The 13,371-nt window shown below is 47.7% G+C and overlaps 8 non-coding genes and 1 pseudogene across 8 annotated transcripts; all 9 read left to right on the top strand.

The window, feature by feature from the left end:
• The first annotated feature begins 759 nt into the window (after positions 1-759).
• On the top strand, positions 760-936 carry LOC142710369 (U2 spliceosomal RNA; annotated as a pseudogene).
• Positions 937-2,225: 1,289 nt separating this feature from the next.
• Positions 2,226-2,416, top strand: LOC142710370 (U2 spliceosomal RNA). The gene has a single exon (XR_012869424.1). It is a non-coding gene; the product is annotated as a U2 spliceosomal RNA (small nuclear RNA).
• A 1,289-nt stretch (positions 2,417-3,705) lies between these two features.
• Positions 3,706-3,896, top strand: LOC142710365 (U2 spliceosomal RNA). Its single transcript, XR_012869420.1, has one exon. It is a non-coding gene; the product is annotated as a U2 spliceosomal RNA (small nuclear RNA).
• A 1,300-nt stretch (positions 3,897-5,196) lies between these two features.
• On the top strand, positions 5,197-5,387 carry LOC142710353 (U2 spliceosomal RNA). Its single transcript, XR_012869409.1, has one exon. It is a non-coding gene; the product is annotated as a U2 spliceosomal RNA (small nuclear RNA).
• A 1,288-nt stretch (positions 5,388-6,675) lies between these two features.
• Positions 6,676-6,866, top strand: LOC142710341 (U2 spliceosomal RNA). Its single transcript, XR_012869398.1, has one exon. It is a non-coding gene; the product is annotated as a U2 spliceosomal RNA (small nuclear RNA).
• A 1,296-nt stretch (positions 6,867-8,162) lies between these two features.
• On the top strand, positions 8,163-8,353 carry LOC142710414 (U2 spliceosomal RNA). The gene has a single exon (XR_012869464.1). It is a non-coding gene; the product is annotated as a U2 spliceosomal RNA (small nuclear RNA).
• A 1,272-nt stretch (positions 8,354-9,625) lies between these two features.
• On the top strand, positions 9,626-9,816 carry LOC142710402 (U2 spliceosomal RNA). Its single transcript, XR_012869453.1, has one exon. It is a non-coding gene; the product is annotated as a U2 spliceosomal RNA (small nuclear RNA).
• Positions 9,817-11,103: 1,287 nt separating this feature from the next.
• Positions 11,104-11,294, top strand: LOC142710390 (U2 spliceosomal RNA). The gene has a single exon (XR_012869442.1). It is a non-coding gene; the product is annotated as a U2 spliceosomal RNA (small nuclear RNA).
• A 1,304-nt stretch (positions 11,295-12,598) lies between these two features.
• LOC142710378 (U2 spliceosomal RNA) lies at positions 12,599-12,789 on the top strand. The gene has a single exon (XR_012869431.1). It is a non-coding gene; the product is annotated as a U2 spliceosomal RNA (small nuclear RNA).
• Positions 12,790-13,371: the final 582 nt, after the last annotated feature.

Genomic DNA, 13,371 nt, shown 5'->3' with positions numbered 1-13,371 from the left:
TTGCTTGCCTACAAAGAGAGCAGCAATTTGGATTTGTTACTATGTTACCTAGAAGAATAACAAACTGTGCAAGGATGGAGGTTGTAGGAGCAAGGAGAAGTTGTCTGTAAAGTTGGTGGATGCCTATTTTCCATTTTGCAGTCCCTTGTCTCCCTCTTGTGGCCTCCTGGAGGCAACTAGCTGTGCAAAAAAAAGACAGCCTGGCGGCCAGCTGTTGCAGTGTTGCCCTCTCAGGCAACACTGAGTGACTGACTGAGCCTCACCGTCTTATATAAAGTTCAGACGGAACTTTGCACGTGTCATAGTGGAGCCCTCAGGATTCCAGAGCCAGCTTTCTGACATCATAATGGGGCCTCAGAGATAAAAGCCTGGGCCCAGGCAGTGTTGGTCAGTGCTGCTCAGCAGGCAGCACTGGACTGGACTGGATTACAGCTGATACAAGGTGTGAAGGAACAAGGGGTGGCTGTGGGCATGCACTTGCTGCCGCTGCCAGTGTTTATCTGCATGGCAGCAGGGCATTTGGGCGTTGCCAGGAAGGCGTTTTTATGTAGATTCCTCCTCTTTCAGCACTGCATTGTGGTGCAAGCAAAAGAAGCAAATCCTGTCTGGCTTCCTCTCCGGCCTTTATTCACCTCCCGTGTAGCTGTGGGTGTGTGAGCCTGCAGGGCCCCATGGAATTGCCTAGAAGTAGGCTGAATCGCTGCAAGGGCTGAACAGCAGTATCGGGCAGGCTCGGGCAACGCGCGGCCCGTTCGGGTTATCGCTTCTCGGCCTTTTGGCTAAGATCAAGTGTAGTATCTGTTCTTATCAGTTTAATATCTGATACGTCCCCTATCTGGGGACCATATATTAAATGGATTTTTAGAACAGGGAGATGGAAATAGAGCTTGCTCTGTCCACTCCACGCATTGAATTTCCAGGACCGGTGCACCCTTTCCTTATGTGTTGACTAAAAGCAGATTCCAAAAGTGTTTTTTGTCTTTGCTATTGTTTCTGTCTTTCTGAAGGGATCTCCCCTTTTAATCCCATTATTTCAACACCTGTTGGACAATGCATGAGTGATAATGAGCTCATTGATTAAATGCAATTAATGAATAGATTGCCACCTCTTGTTGTGTGTCGTCTGTGTTTCTGTGTTTCCGGCATTTCACATTGGAACACCTCATTCACCTTCCTTGTCTTCTCTCCGCCCTCCCTTTTAGGTAAGTTAAAGAGCTGCACCTGAGCCAGCCACTTGATTGATTGATTGATTGATTGATTGATTGATTGATTGATTGATTGATTGATGCAGCACAACAGTCAAATAGTGGAGTGGAGTAGGGGAACAGCAAACAGCCAATAAAGCAGCCCGCCCGCTCGCCTGCCCGCCACAATGGACCTACCTGTGTACACTAGATGGATGTGATGGAATGTACTGTCGTCCCTACATTTCAAGAAGAAGTAAGAATTGCAGTTGCAACAAAGCCTTGCTTGCCTACAAAGAGAGCAGCAATTTGGATTTGTTACTATGTTACCTAGAAGAATAACAAACTGTGCAAGGATGGAGGTTGTAGGAGCAAGGAGAAGTTGTCTGTAAAGTTGGTGGATGCCTATTTTCCATTTTGCAGTCCCTTGTCTCCCTCTTGTGGCCTCCTGGAGGCAACTAGCTGTGCAAAAAAAAGACAGCCTGGCGGCCGGCTGTTGCAGTGTTGCCCTCTCAGGCAACACTGAGTGACTGACTGAGCCTCACCGTCTTATATAAAGTTCAGACGGAACTTTGCACGTGTCATAGTGGAGCCCTCAGGATTCCAGAGCCAGCTTTCTGACATCATAATGGGGCCTCAGAGATAAAAGCCTGGGCCCAGGCAGTGTTGGTCAGTGCTGCTCAGCAGGCAGCACTGGACTGGACTGGATTACAGCTGATACAAGGTGTGAAGGAACAAGGGGTGGCTGTGGGCATGCACTTGCTGCCGCTGCCAGTGTTTATCTGCATGGCAGCAGGGCATTTGGGCGTTGCCAGGAAGGCGTTTTTATGTAGATTCCTCCTCTTTCAGCACTGCATTGTGGTGCAAGCAAAAGAAGCAAATCCTGTCTGGCTTCCTCTCCGGCCTTTATTCACCTCCCGTGTAGCTGTGAGTGTGTGAGCCTGCAGGGCCCCATGGAATTGCCTAGAAGTAGGCTGAATCGCTGCAAGGGCTGAACAGCAGTATCGGGCAGGCTCGGGCAACGCGCGGCCCGTTCGGGTTATCGCTTCTCGGCCTTTTGGCTAAGATCAAGTGTAGTATCTGTTCTTATCAGTTTAATATCTGATACGTCCCCTATCTGGGGACCATATATTAAATGGATTTTTAGAACAGGGAGATGGAAATAGAGCTTGCTCTGTCCACTCCACGCATTGACCTGGTATTGCAGTATTTCCAGGACCGGTGCACCCTTTCCTTATGTGTTGACTAAAAGCAGATTCCAAAAGTGTTTTTTGTCTTTGCTATTGTTTCTGTCTTTCTGAAGGGATCTCCCCTTTTAATCCCATTATTTCAACACCTGTTGGACAATGCATGAGTGATAATGAGCTCATTGATTAAATGCAATTAATGAATAGATTGCCACCTCTTGTTGTGTGTCGTCTGTGTTTCTGTGTTTCCGGCATTTCACATTGGAACACCTCATTCACCTTCCTTGTCTTCTCTCCGCCCTCCCTTTTAGGTAAGTTAAAGAGCTGCACCTGAGCCAGCCACTTGATTGATTGATTGATTGATTGATTGATTGATTGATTGATTGATTGATTGATGCAGCACAACAGTCAAATAGTGGAGTGGAGTAGGGGAACAGCAAACAGCCAATAAAGCAGCCCGCCCGCTCGCCTGCCCGCCACAATGGACCTACCTGTGTACACTAGATGGATGTGATGGAATGTACTGTCGTCCCTACATTTCAAGAAGAAGTAAGAATTGCAGTTGCAACAAAGCCTTGCTTGCCTACAAAGAGAGCAGCAATTTGGATTTGTTACTATGTTACCTAGAAGAATAACAAACTGTGCAAGGATGGAGGTTGTAGGAGCAAGGAGAAGTTGTCTGTAAAGTTGGTGGATGCCTATTTTCCATTTTGCAGTCCCTTGTCTCCCTCTTGTGGCCTCCTGGAGGCAACTAGCTGTGCAAAAAAAAGACAGCCTGGCGGCCGGCTGTTGCAGTGTTGCCCTCTCAGGCAACACTGAGTGACTGACTGAGCCTCACCGTCTTATATAAAGTTCAGACGGAACTTTGCACGTGTCATAGTGGAGCCCTCAGGATTCCAGAGCCAGCTTTCTGACATCATAATGGGGCCTCAGAGATAAAAGCCTGGGCCCAGGCAGTGTTGGTCAGTGCTGCTCAGCAGGCAGCACTGGACTGGACTGGATTACAGCTGATACAAGGTGTGAAGGAACAAGGGGTGGCTGTGGGCATGCACTTGCTGCCGCTGCCAGTGTTTATCTGCATGGCAGCAGGGCATTTGGGCGTTGCCAGGAAGGCGTTTTTATGTAGATTCCTCCTCTTTCAGCACTGCATTGTGGTGCAAGCAAAAGAAGCAAATCCTGTCTGGCTTCCTCTCCGGCCTTTATTCACCTCCCGTGTAGCTGTGAGTGTGTGAGCCTGCAGGGCCCCATGGAATTGCCTAGAAGTAGGCTGAATCGCTGCAAGGGCTGAACAGCAGTATCGGGCAGGCTCGGGCAACGCGCGGCCCGTTCGGGTTATCGCTTCTCGGCCTTTTGGCTAAGATCAAGTGTAGTATCTGTTCTTATCAGTTTAATATCTGATACGTCCCCTATCTGGGGACCATATATTAAATGGATTTTTAGAACAGGGAGATGGAAATAGAGCTTGCTCTGTCCACTCCACGCATTGACCTGGTATTGCAGTATTTCCAGGACCGGTGCACCCTTTCCTTATGTGTTGACTAAAAGCAGATTCCAAAAGTGTTTTTTGTCTTTGCTATTGTTTCTGTCTTTCTGAAGGGATCTCCCCTTTTAATCCCATTATTTCAACACCTGTTGGACAATGCATGAGTGATAATGAGCTCATTGATTAAATGCAATTAATGAATAGATTGCCACCTCTTGTTGTGTGTCGTCTGTGTTTCTGTGTTTCCGGCATTTCACATTGGAACACCTCATTCACCTTCCTTGTCTTCTCTCCGCCCTCCCTTTTAGGTAAGTTAAAGAGCTGCACCTGAGCCAGCCACTGATTGATTGATTGATTGATTGATTGATTGATTGATTGATTGATTGATTGATTGATTGATTGATGCAGCACAACAGTCAAATAGTGGAGTGGAGTAGGGGAACAGCAAACAGCCAATAAAGCAGCCCGCCCGCTCGCCTGCCCGCCACAATGGACCTACCTGTGTACACTAGATGGATGTGATGGAATGTACTGTCGTCCCTACATTTCAAGAAGAAGTAAGAATTGCAGTTGCAACAAAGCCTTGCTTGCCTACAAAGAGAGCAGCAATTTGGATTTGTTACTATGTTACCTAGAAGAATAACAAACTGTGCAAGGATGGAGGTTGTAGGAGCAAGGAGAAGTTGTCTGTAAAGTTGGTGGATGCCTATTTTCCATTTTGCAGTCCCTTGTCTCCCTCTTGTGGCCTCCTGGAGGCAACTAGCTGTGCAAAAAAAAGACAGCCTGGCGGCCGGCTGTTGCAGTGTTGCCCTCTCAGGCAACACTGAGTGACTGACTGAGCCTCACCGTCTTATATAAAGTTCAGACGGAACTTTGCACGTGTCATAGTGGAGCCCTCAGGATTCCAGAGCCAGCTTTCTGACATCATAATGGGGCCTCAGAGATAAAAGCCTGGGCCCAGGCAGTGTTGGTCAGTGCTGCTCAGCAGGCAGCACTGGACTGGACTGGATTACAGCTGATACAAGGTGTGAAGGAACAAGGGGTGGCTGTGGGCATGCACTTGCTGCCGCTGCCAGTGTTTATCTGCATGGCAGCAGGGCATTTGGGCGTTGCCAGGAAGGCGTTTTTATGTAGATTCCTCCTCTTTCAGCACTGCATTGTGGTGCAAGCAAAAGAAGCAAATCCTGTCTGGCTTCCTCTCCGGCCTTTATTCACCTCCCGTGTAGCTGTGAGTGTGTGAGCCTGCAGGGCCCCATGGAATTGCCTAGAAGTAGGCTGAATCGCTGCAAGGGCTGAACAGCAGTATCGGGCAGGCTCGGGCAACGCGCGGCCCGTTCGGGTTATCGCTTCTCGGCCTTTTGGCTAAGATCAAGTGTAGTATCTGTTCTTATCAGTTTAATATCTGATACGTCCCCTATCTGGGGACCATATATTAAATGGATTTTTAGAACAGGGAGATGGAAATAGAGCTTGCTCTGTCCACTCCACGCATTGACCTGGTATTGCAGTATTTCCAGGACCGGTGCACCCTTTCCTTATGTGTTGACTAAAAGCAGATTCCAAAAGTGTTTTTTGTCTTTGCTATTGTTTCTGTCTTTCTGAAGGGATCTCCCCTTTTAATCCCATTATTTCAACACCTGTTGGACAATGCATGAGTGATAATGAGCTCATTGATTAAATGCAATTAATGAATAGATTGCCACCTCTTGTTGTGTGTCGTCTGTGTTTCTGTGTTTCCGGCATTTCACATTGGAACACCTCATTCACCTTCCTTGTCTTCTCTCCGCCCTCCCTTTTAGGTAAGTTAAAGAGCTGCACCTGAGCCAGCCACTGATTGATTGATTGATTGATTGATTGATTGATTGATTGATTGATTGATTGATGCAGCACAACAGTCAAATAGTGGAGTGGAGTAGGGGAACAGCAAACAGCCAATAAAGCAGCCCGCCCGCTCGCCTGCCCGCCACAATGGACCTACCTGTGTACACTAGATGGATGTGATGGAATGTACTGTCGTCCCTACATTTCAAGAAGAAGTAAGAATTGCAGTTGCAACAAAGCCTTGCTTGCCTACAAAGAGAGCAGCAATTTGGATTTGTTACTATGTTACCTAGAAGAATAACAAACTGTGCAAGGATGGAGGTTGTAGGAGCAAGGAGAAGTTGTCTGTAAAGTTGGTGGATGCCTATTTTCCATTTTGCAGTCCCTTGTCTCCCTCTTGTGGCCTCCTGGAGGCAACTAGCTGTGCAAAAAGAAGACAGCCTGGCGGCCGGCTGTTGCAGTGTTGCCCTCTCAGGCAACACTGAGTGACTGACTGAGCCTCACCGTCTTATATAAAGTTCAGACGGAACTTTGCACGTGTCATAGTGGAGCCCTCAGGATTCCAGAGCCAGCTTTCTGACATCATAATGGGGCCTCAGAGATAAAAGCCTGGGCCCAGGCAGTGTTGGTCAGTGCTGCTCAGCAGGCAGCACTGGACTGGACTGGATTACAGCTGATACAAGGTGTGAAGGAACAAGGGGTGGCTGTGGGCATGCACTTGCTGCCGCTGCCAGTGTTTATCTGCATGGCAGCAGGGCATTTGGGCGTTGCCAGGAAGGCGTTTTTATGTAGATTCCTCCTCTTTCAGCACTGCATTGTGGTGCAAGCAAAAGAAGCAAATCCTGTCTGGCTTCCTCTCCGGCCTTTATTCACCTCCCGTGTAGCTGTGAGTGTGTGAGCCTGCAGGGCCCCATGGAATTGCCTAGAAGTAGGCTGAATCGCTGCAAGGGCTGAACAGCAGTATCGGGCAGGCTCGGGCAACGCGCGGCCCGTTCGGGTTATCGCTTCTCGGCCTTTTGGCTAAGATCAAGTGTAGTATCTGTTCTTATCAGTTTAATATCTGATACGTCCCCTATCTGGGGACCATATATTAAATGGATTTTTAGAACAGGGAGATGGAAATAGAGCTTGCTCTGTCCACTCCACGCATTGACCTGGTATTGCAGTATTTCCAGGACCGGTGCACCCTTTCCTTATGTGTTGACTAAAAGCAGATTCCAAAAGTGTTTTTTGTCTTTGCTATTGTTTCTGTCTTTCTGAAGGGATCTCCCCTTTTAATCCCATTATTTCAACACCTGTTGGACAATGCATGAGTGATAATGAGCTCATTGATTAAATGCAATTAATGAATAGATTGCCACCTCTTGTTGTGTGTCGTCTGTGTTTCTGTGTTTCCGGCATTTCACATTGGAACACCTCATTCACCTTCCTTGTCTTCTCTCCGCCCTCCCTTTTAGGTAAGTTAAAGAGCTGCACCTGAGCCAGCCACTGATTGATTGATTGATTGATTGATTGATTGATTGATTGATTGATTGATTGATTGATTGATGCAGCACAACAGTCAAATAGTGGAGTGGAGTAGGGGAACAGCAAACAGCCAATAAAGCAGCCCGCCCGCTCGCCTGCCCGCCACAATGGACCTACCTGTGTACACTAGATGGATGTGATGGAATGTACTGTCGTCCCTACATTTCAAGAAGAAGTAAGAATTGCAGTTGCAACAAAGCCTTGCTTGCCTACAAAGAGAGCAGCAATTTGGATTTGTTACTATGTTACCTAGAAGAATAACAAACTGTGCAAGGATGGAGGTTGTAGGAGCAAGGAGAAGTTGTCTGTAAAGTTGGTGGATGCCTATTTTCCATTTTGCAGTCCCTTGTCTCCCTCTTGTGGCCTCCTGGAGGCAACTAGCTGTGCAAAAAAAAGACAGCCTGGCGGCCGGCTGTTGCAGTGTTGCCCTCTCAGGCAACACTGAGTGACTGACTGAGCCTCACCGTCTTATATAAAGTTCAGACGGAACTTTGCACGTGTCATAGTGGAGCCCTCAGGATTCCAGAGCCAGCTTTCTGACATCATAATGGGGCCTCAGAGATAAAAGCCTGGGCCCAGGCAGTGTTGGTCAGTGCTGCTCAGCAGGCAGCACTGGACTGGACTGGATTACAGCTGATACAAGGTGTGAAGGAACAAGGGGTGGCTGTGGGCATGCACTTGCTGCCGCTGCCAGTGTTTATCTGCATGGCAGCAGGGCATTTGGGCGTTGCCAGGAAGGCGTTTTTATGTAGATTCCTCCTCTTTCAGCACTGCATTGTGGTGCAAGCAAAAGAAGCAAATCCTGTCTGGCTTCCTCTCCGGCCTTTATTCACCTCCCGTGTAGCTGTGAGTGTGTGAGCCTGCAGGGCCCCATGGAATTGCCTAGAAGTAGGCTGAATCGCTGCAAGGGCTGAACAGCAGTATCGGGCAGGCTCGGGCAACGCGCGGCCCGTTCGGGTTATCGCTTCTCGGCCTTTTGGCTAAGATCAAGTGTAGTATCTGTTCTTATCAGTTTAATATCTGATACGTCCCCTATCTGGGGACCATATATTAAATGGATTTTTAGAACAGGGAGATGGAAATAGAGCTTGCTCTGTCCACTCCACGCATTGACCTGGTATTGCAGTATTTCCAGGACCGGTGCACCCTTTCCTTATGTGTTGACTAAAAGCAGATTCCAAAAGTGTTTTTTGTCTTTGCTATTGTTTCTGTCTTTCTGAAGGGATCTCCCCTTTTAATCCCATTATTTCAACACCTGTTGGACAATGCATGAGTGATAATGAGCTCATTGATTAAATGCAATTAATGAATAGATTGCCACCTCTTGTTGTGTGTCGTCTGTGTTTCTGTGTTTCCGGCATTTCACATTGGAACACCTCATTCACCTTCCTTGTCTTCTCTCCGCCCTCCCTTTTAGGTAAGTTAAAGAGCTGCACCTGAGCCAGCCACTGATTGATTGATTGATTGATTGATTGATTGATTGATGCAGCACAACAGTCAAATAGTGGAGTGGAGTAGGGGAACAGCAAACAGCCAATAAAGCAGACCGCCCGCTCGCCTGCCCGCCACAATGGACCTACCTGTGTACACTAGATGGATGTGATGGAATGTACTGTCGTCCCTACATTTCAAGAAGAAGTAAGAATTGCAGTTGCAACAAAGCCTTGCTTGCCTACAAAGAGAGCAGCAATTTGGATTTGTTACTATGTTACCTAGAAGAATAACAAACTGTGCAAGGATGGAGGTTGTAGGAGCAAGGAGAAGTTGTCTGTAAAGTTGGTGGATGCCTATTTTCCATTTTGCAGTCCCTTGTCTCCCTCTTGTGGCCTCCTGGAGGCAACTAGCTGTGCAAAAAAAAGACAGCCTGGCGGCCGGCTGTTGCAGTGTTGCCCTCTCAGGCAACACTGAGTGACTGACTGAGCCTCACCGTCTTATATAAAGTTCAGACGGAACTTTGCACGTGTCATAGTGGAGCCCTCAGGATTCCAGAGCCAGCTTTCTGACATCATAATGGGGCCTCAGAGATAAAAGCCTGGGCCCAGGCAGTGTTGGTCAGTGCTGCTCAGCAGGCAGCACTGGACTGGACTGGATTACAGCTGATACAAGGTGTGAAGGAACAAGGGGTGGCTGTGGGCATGCACTTGCTGCCGCTGCCAGTGTTTATCTGCATGGCAGCAGGGCATTTGGGCGTTGCCAGGAAGGCGTTTTTATGTAGATTCCTCCTCTTTCAGCACTGCATTGTGGTGCAAGCAAAAGAAGCAAATCCTGTCTGGCTTCCTCTCCGGCCTTTATTCACCTCCCGTGTAGCTGTGAGTGTGTGAGCCTGCAGGGCCCCATGAAATTGCCTAGAAGTAGGCTGAATCGCTGCAAGGGCTGAACAGCAGTATCGGGCAGGCTCGGGCAACGCGCGGCCCGTTCGGGTTATCGCTTCTCGGCCTTTTGGCTAAGATCAAGTGTAGTATCTGTTCTTATCAGTTTAATATCTGATACGTCCCCTATCTGGGGACCATATATTAAATGGATTTTTAGAACAGGGAGATGGAAATAGAGCTTGCTCTGTCCACTCCACGCATTGACCTGGTATTGCAGTATTTCCAGGACCGGTGCACCCTTTCCTTATGTGTTGACTAAAAGCAGATTCCAAAAGTGTTTTTTGTCTTTGCTATTGTTTCTGTCTTTCTGAAGGGATCTCCCCTTTTAATCCCATTATTTCAACACCTGTTGGACAATGCATGAGTGATAATGAGCTCATTGATTAAATGCAATTAATGAATAGATTGCCACCTCTTGTTGTGTGTCGTCTGTGTTTCTGTGTTTCCGGCATTTCACATTGGAACACCTCATTCACCTTCCTTGTCTTCTCTCCGCCCTCCCTTTTAGGTAAGTTAAAGAGCTGCACCTGAGCCAGCCACTGATTGATTGATTGATTGATTGATTGATTGATTGATTGATTGATTGATTGATGCAGCACAACAGTCAAATAGTGGAGTGGAGTAGGGTACAGCAAACAGCCAATAAAGCAGCCTGCCCGCTCGCCTGCCCGCCACAATGGACCTACCTGTGTACACTAGATGGATGTGATGGAATGTACTGTCGTCCCTACATTTCAAGAAGAAGTAAGAATTGCAGTTGCAACAAAGCCTTGCTTGCCTACAAAGAGAGCAGCAATTTGGATTTGTTACTATGTTACCTAGAAGAATAACAAACTGTGCAAGGATGGAGGTTGTAGGAGCAAGGAGAAGTTGTCTGTAAAGTTGGTGGATGCCTATTTTCCATTTTGCAGTCCCTTGTCTCCCTCTTGTGGCCTCCTGGAGGCAACTAGCTGTGCAAAAAAAAGACAGCCTGGCGGCCGGCTGTTGCAGTGTTGCCCTCTCAGGCAACACTGAGTGACTGACTGAGCCTCACCGTCTTATATAAAGTTCAGACGGAACTTTGCACGTGTCATAGTGGAGCCCTCAGGATTCCAGAGCCAGCTTTCTGACATCATAATGGGGCCTCAGAGATAAAAGCCTGGGCCCAGGCAGTGTTGGTCAGTGCTGCTCAGCAGGCAGCACTGGACTGGACTGGATTACAGCTGATACAAGGTGTGAAGGAACAAGGGGTGGCTGTGGGCATGCACTTGCTGCCGCTGCCAGTGTTTATCTGCATGGCAGCAGGGCATTTGGGCGTTGCCAGGAAGGCGTTTTTATGTAGATTCCTCCTCTTTCAGCACTGCATTGTGGTGCAAGCAAAAGAAGCAAATCCTGTCTGGCTTCCTCTCCGGCCTTTATTCACCTCCCGTGTAGCTGTGAGTGTGTGAGCCTGCAGGGCCCCATGGAATTGCCTAGAAGTAGGCTGAATCGCTGCAAGGGCTGAACAGCAGTATCGGGCAGGCTCGGGCAACGCGCGGCCCGTTCGGGTTATCGCTTCTCGGCCTTTTGGCTAAGATCAAGTGTAGTATCTGTTCTTATCAGTTTAATATCTGATACGTCCCCTATCTGGGGACCATATATTAAATGGATTTTTAGAACAGGGAGATGGAAATAGAGCTTGCTCTGTCCACTCCACGCATTGACCTGGTATTGCAGTATTTCCAGGACCGGTGCACCCTTTCCTTATGTGTTGACTAAAAGCAGATTCCAAAAGTGTTTTTTGTCTTTGCTATTGTTTCTGTCTTTCTGAAGGGATCTCCCCTTTTAATCCCATTATTTCAACACCTGTTGGACAATGCATGAGTGATAATGAGCTCATTGATTAAATGCAATTAATGAATAGATTGCCACCTCTTGTTGTGTGTCGTCTGTGTTTCTGTGTTTCCGGCATTTCACATTGGAACACCTCATTCACCTTCCTTGTCTTCTCTCCGCCCTCCCTTTTAGGTAAGTTAAAGAGCTGCACCTGAGCCAGCCACTGATTGATTGATTGATTGATTGATTGATTGATTGATTGATTGATTGATTGATTGATTGATTGATTGATGCAGCACAACAGTCAAATAGTGGAGTGGAGTAGGGGAACAGCAAACAGCCAATAAAGCAGCCCGCCCGCTCGCCTGCCCGCCACAATGGACCTACCTGTGTACACTAGATGGATGTGATGGAATGTACTGTCGTCCCTACATTTCAAGAAGAAGTAAGAATTGCAGTTGCAACAAAGCCTTGCTTGCCTACAAAGAGAGCAGCAATTTGGATTTGTTACTATGTTACCTAGAAGAATAACAAACTGTGCAAGGATGGAGGTTGTAGGAGCAAGGAGAAGTTGTCTGTAAAGTTGGTGGATGCCTATTTTCCATTTTGCAGTCCCTTGTCTCCCTCTTGTGGCCTCCTGGAGGCAACTAGCTGTGCAAAAAAAAGACAGCCTGGCGGCTGGCTGTTGCAGTGTTGCCCTCTCAGGCAACACTGAGTGACTGACTGAGCCTCACCGTCTTATATAAAGTTCAGACGGAACTTTGCACGTGTCATAGTGGAGCCCTCAGGATTCCAGAGCCAGCTTTCTGACATCATAATGGGGCCTCAGAGATAAAAGCCTGGGCCCAGGCAGTGTTGGTCAGTGCTGCTCAGCAGGCAGCACTGGACTGGACTGGATTACAGCTGATACAAGGTGTGAAGGAACAAGGGGTGGCTGTGGGCATGCACTTGCTGCCGCTGCCAGTGTTTATCTGCATGGCAGCAGGGCATTTGGGCGTTGCCAGGAAGGCGTTTTTATGTAGATTCCTCCTCTTTCAGCACTGCATTGTGGTGCAAGCAAAAGAAGCAAATCCTGTCTGGCTTCCTCTCCGGCCTTTATTCACCTCCCGTGTAGCTGTGAGTGTGTGAGCCTGCAGGGCCCCATGGAATTGCCTAGAAGTAGGCTGAATCGCTGCAAGGGCTGAACAGCAGTATCGGGCAGGCTCGGGCAACGCGCGGCCCGTTCGGGTTATCGCTTCTCGGCCTTTTGGCTAAGATCAAGTGTAGTATCTGTTCTTATCAGTTTAATATCTGATACGTCCCCTATCTGGGGACCATATATTAAATGGATTTTTAGAACAGGGAGATGGAAATAGAGCTTGCTCTGTCCACTCCACGCATTGACCTGGTATTGCAGTATTTCCAGGACCGGTGCACCCTTTCCTTATGTGTTGACTAAAAGCAGATTCCAAAAGTGTTTTTTGTCTTTGCTATTGTTTCTGTCTTTCTGAAGGGATCTCCCCTTTTAATCCCATTATTTCAACACCTGTTGGACAATGCATGAGTGATAATGAGCTCATTGATTAAATGCAATTAATGAATAGATTGCCACCTCTTGTTGTGTGTCGTCTGTGTTTCTGTGTTTCCGGCATTTCACATTGGAACACCTCATTCACCTTCCTTGTCTTCTCTCCGCCCTCCCTTTTAGGTAAGTTAAAGAGCTGCACCTGAGCCAGCCACTGATTGATTGATTGATTGATTGATTGATTGATTGATTGATTGATTGATGCAGCACAACAGTCAAATAGTGGAGTGGAGTAGGGTACAGCAAACAGCCAATAAAGCAGCCTGCCCGCTCGCCTGCCCGCCACAATGGACCTACCTGTGTACACTAGATGGATGTGATGGAATGTACTGTCGTCCCTACATTTCAAGAAGAAGTAAGAATTGCAGTTGCAACAAAGCCTTGCTTGCCTACAAAGAGAGCAGCAATTTGGATTTGTTACTATGTTACCTAGAAGAAT

This window comes from Rhinoderma darwinii, unplaced genomic scaffold, assembly GCF_050947455.1.
Source record: "Rhinoderma darwinii isolate aRhiDar2 unplaced genomic scaffold, aRhiDar2.hap1 Scaffold_4236, whole genome shotgun sequence".
Classification (NCBI taxonomy): domain Eukaryota; kingdom Metazoa; phylum Chordata; class Amphibia; order Anura; family Rhinodermatidae; genus Rhinoderma; species Rhinoderma darwinii.
This window is presented reverse-complemented; position numbering and strand designations above follow the sequence as displayed.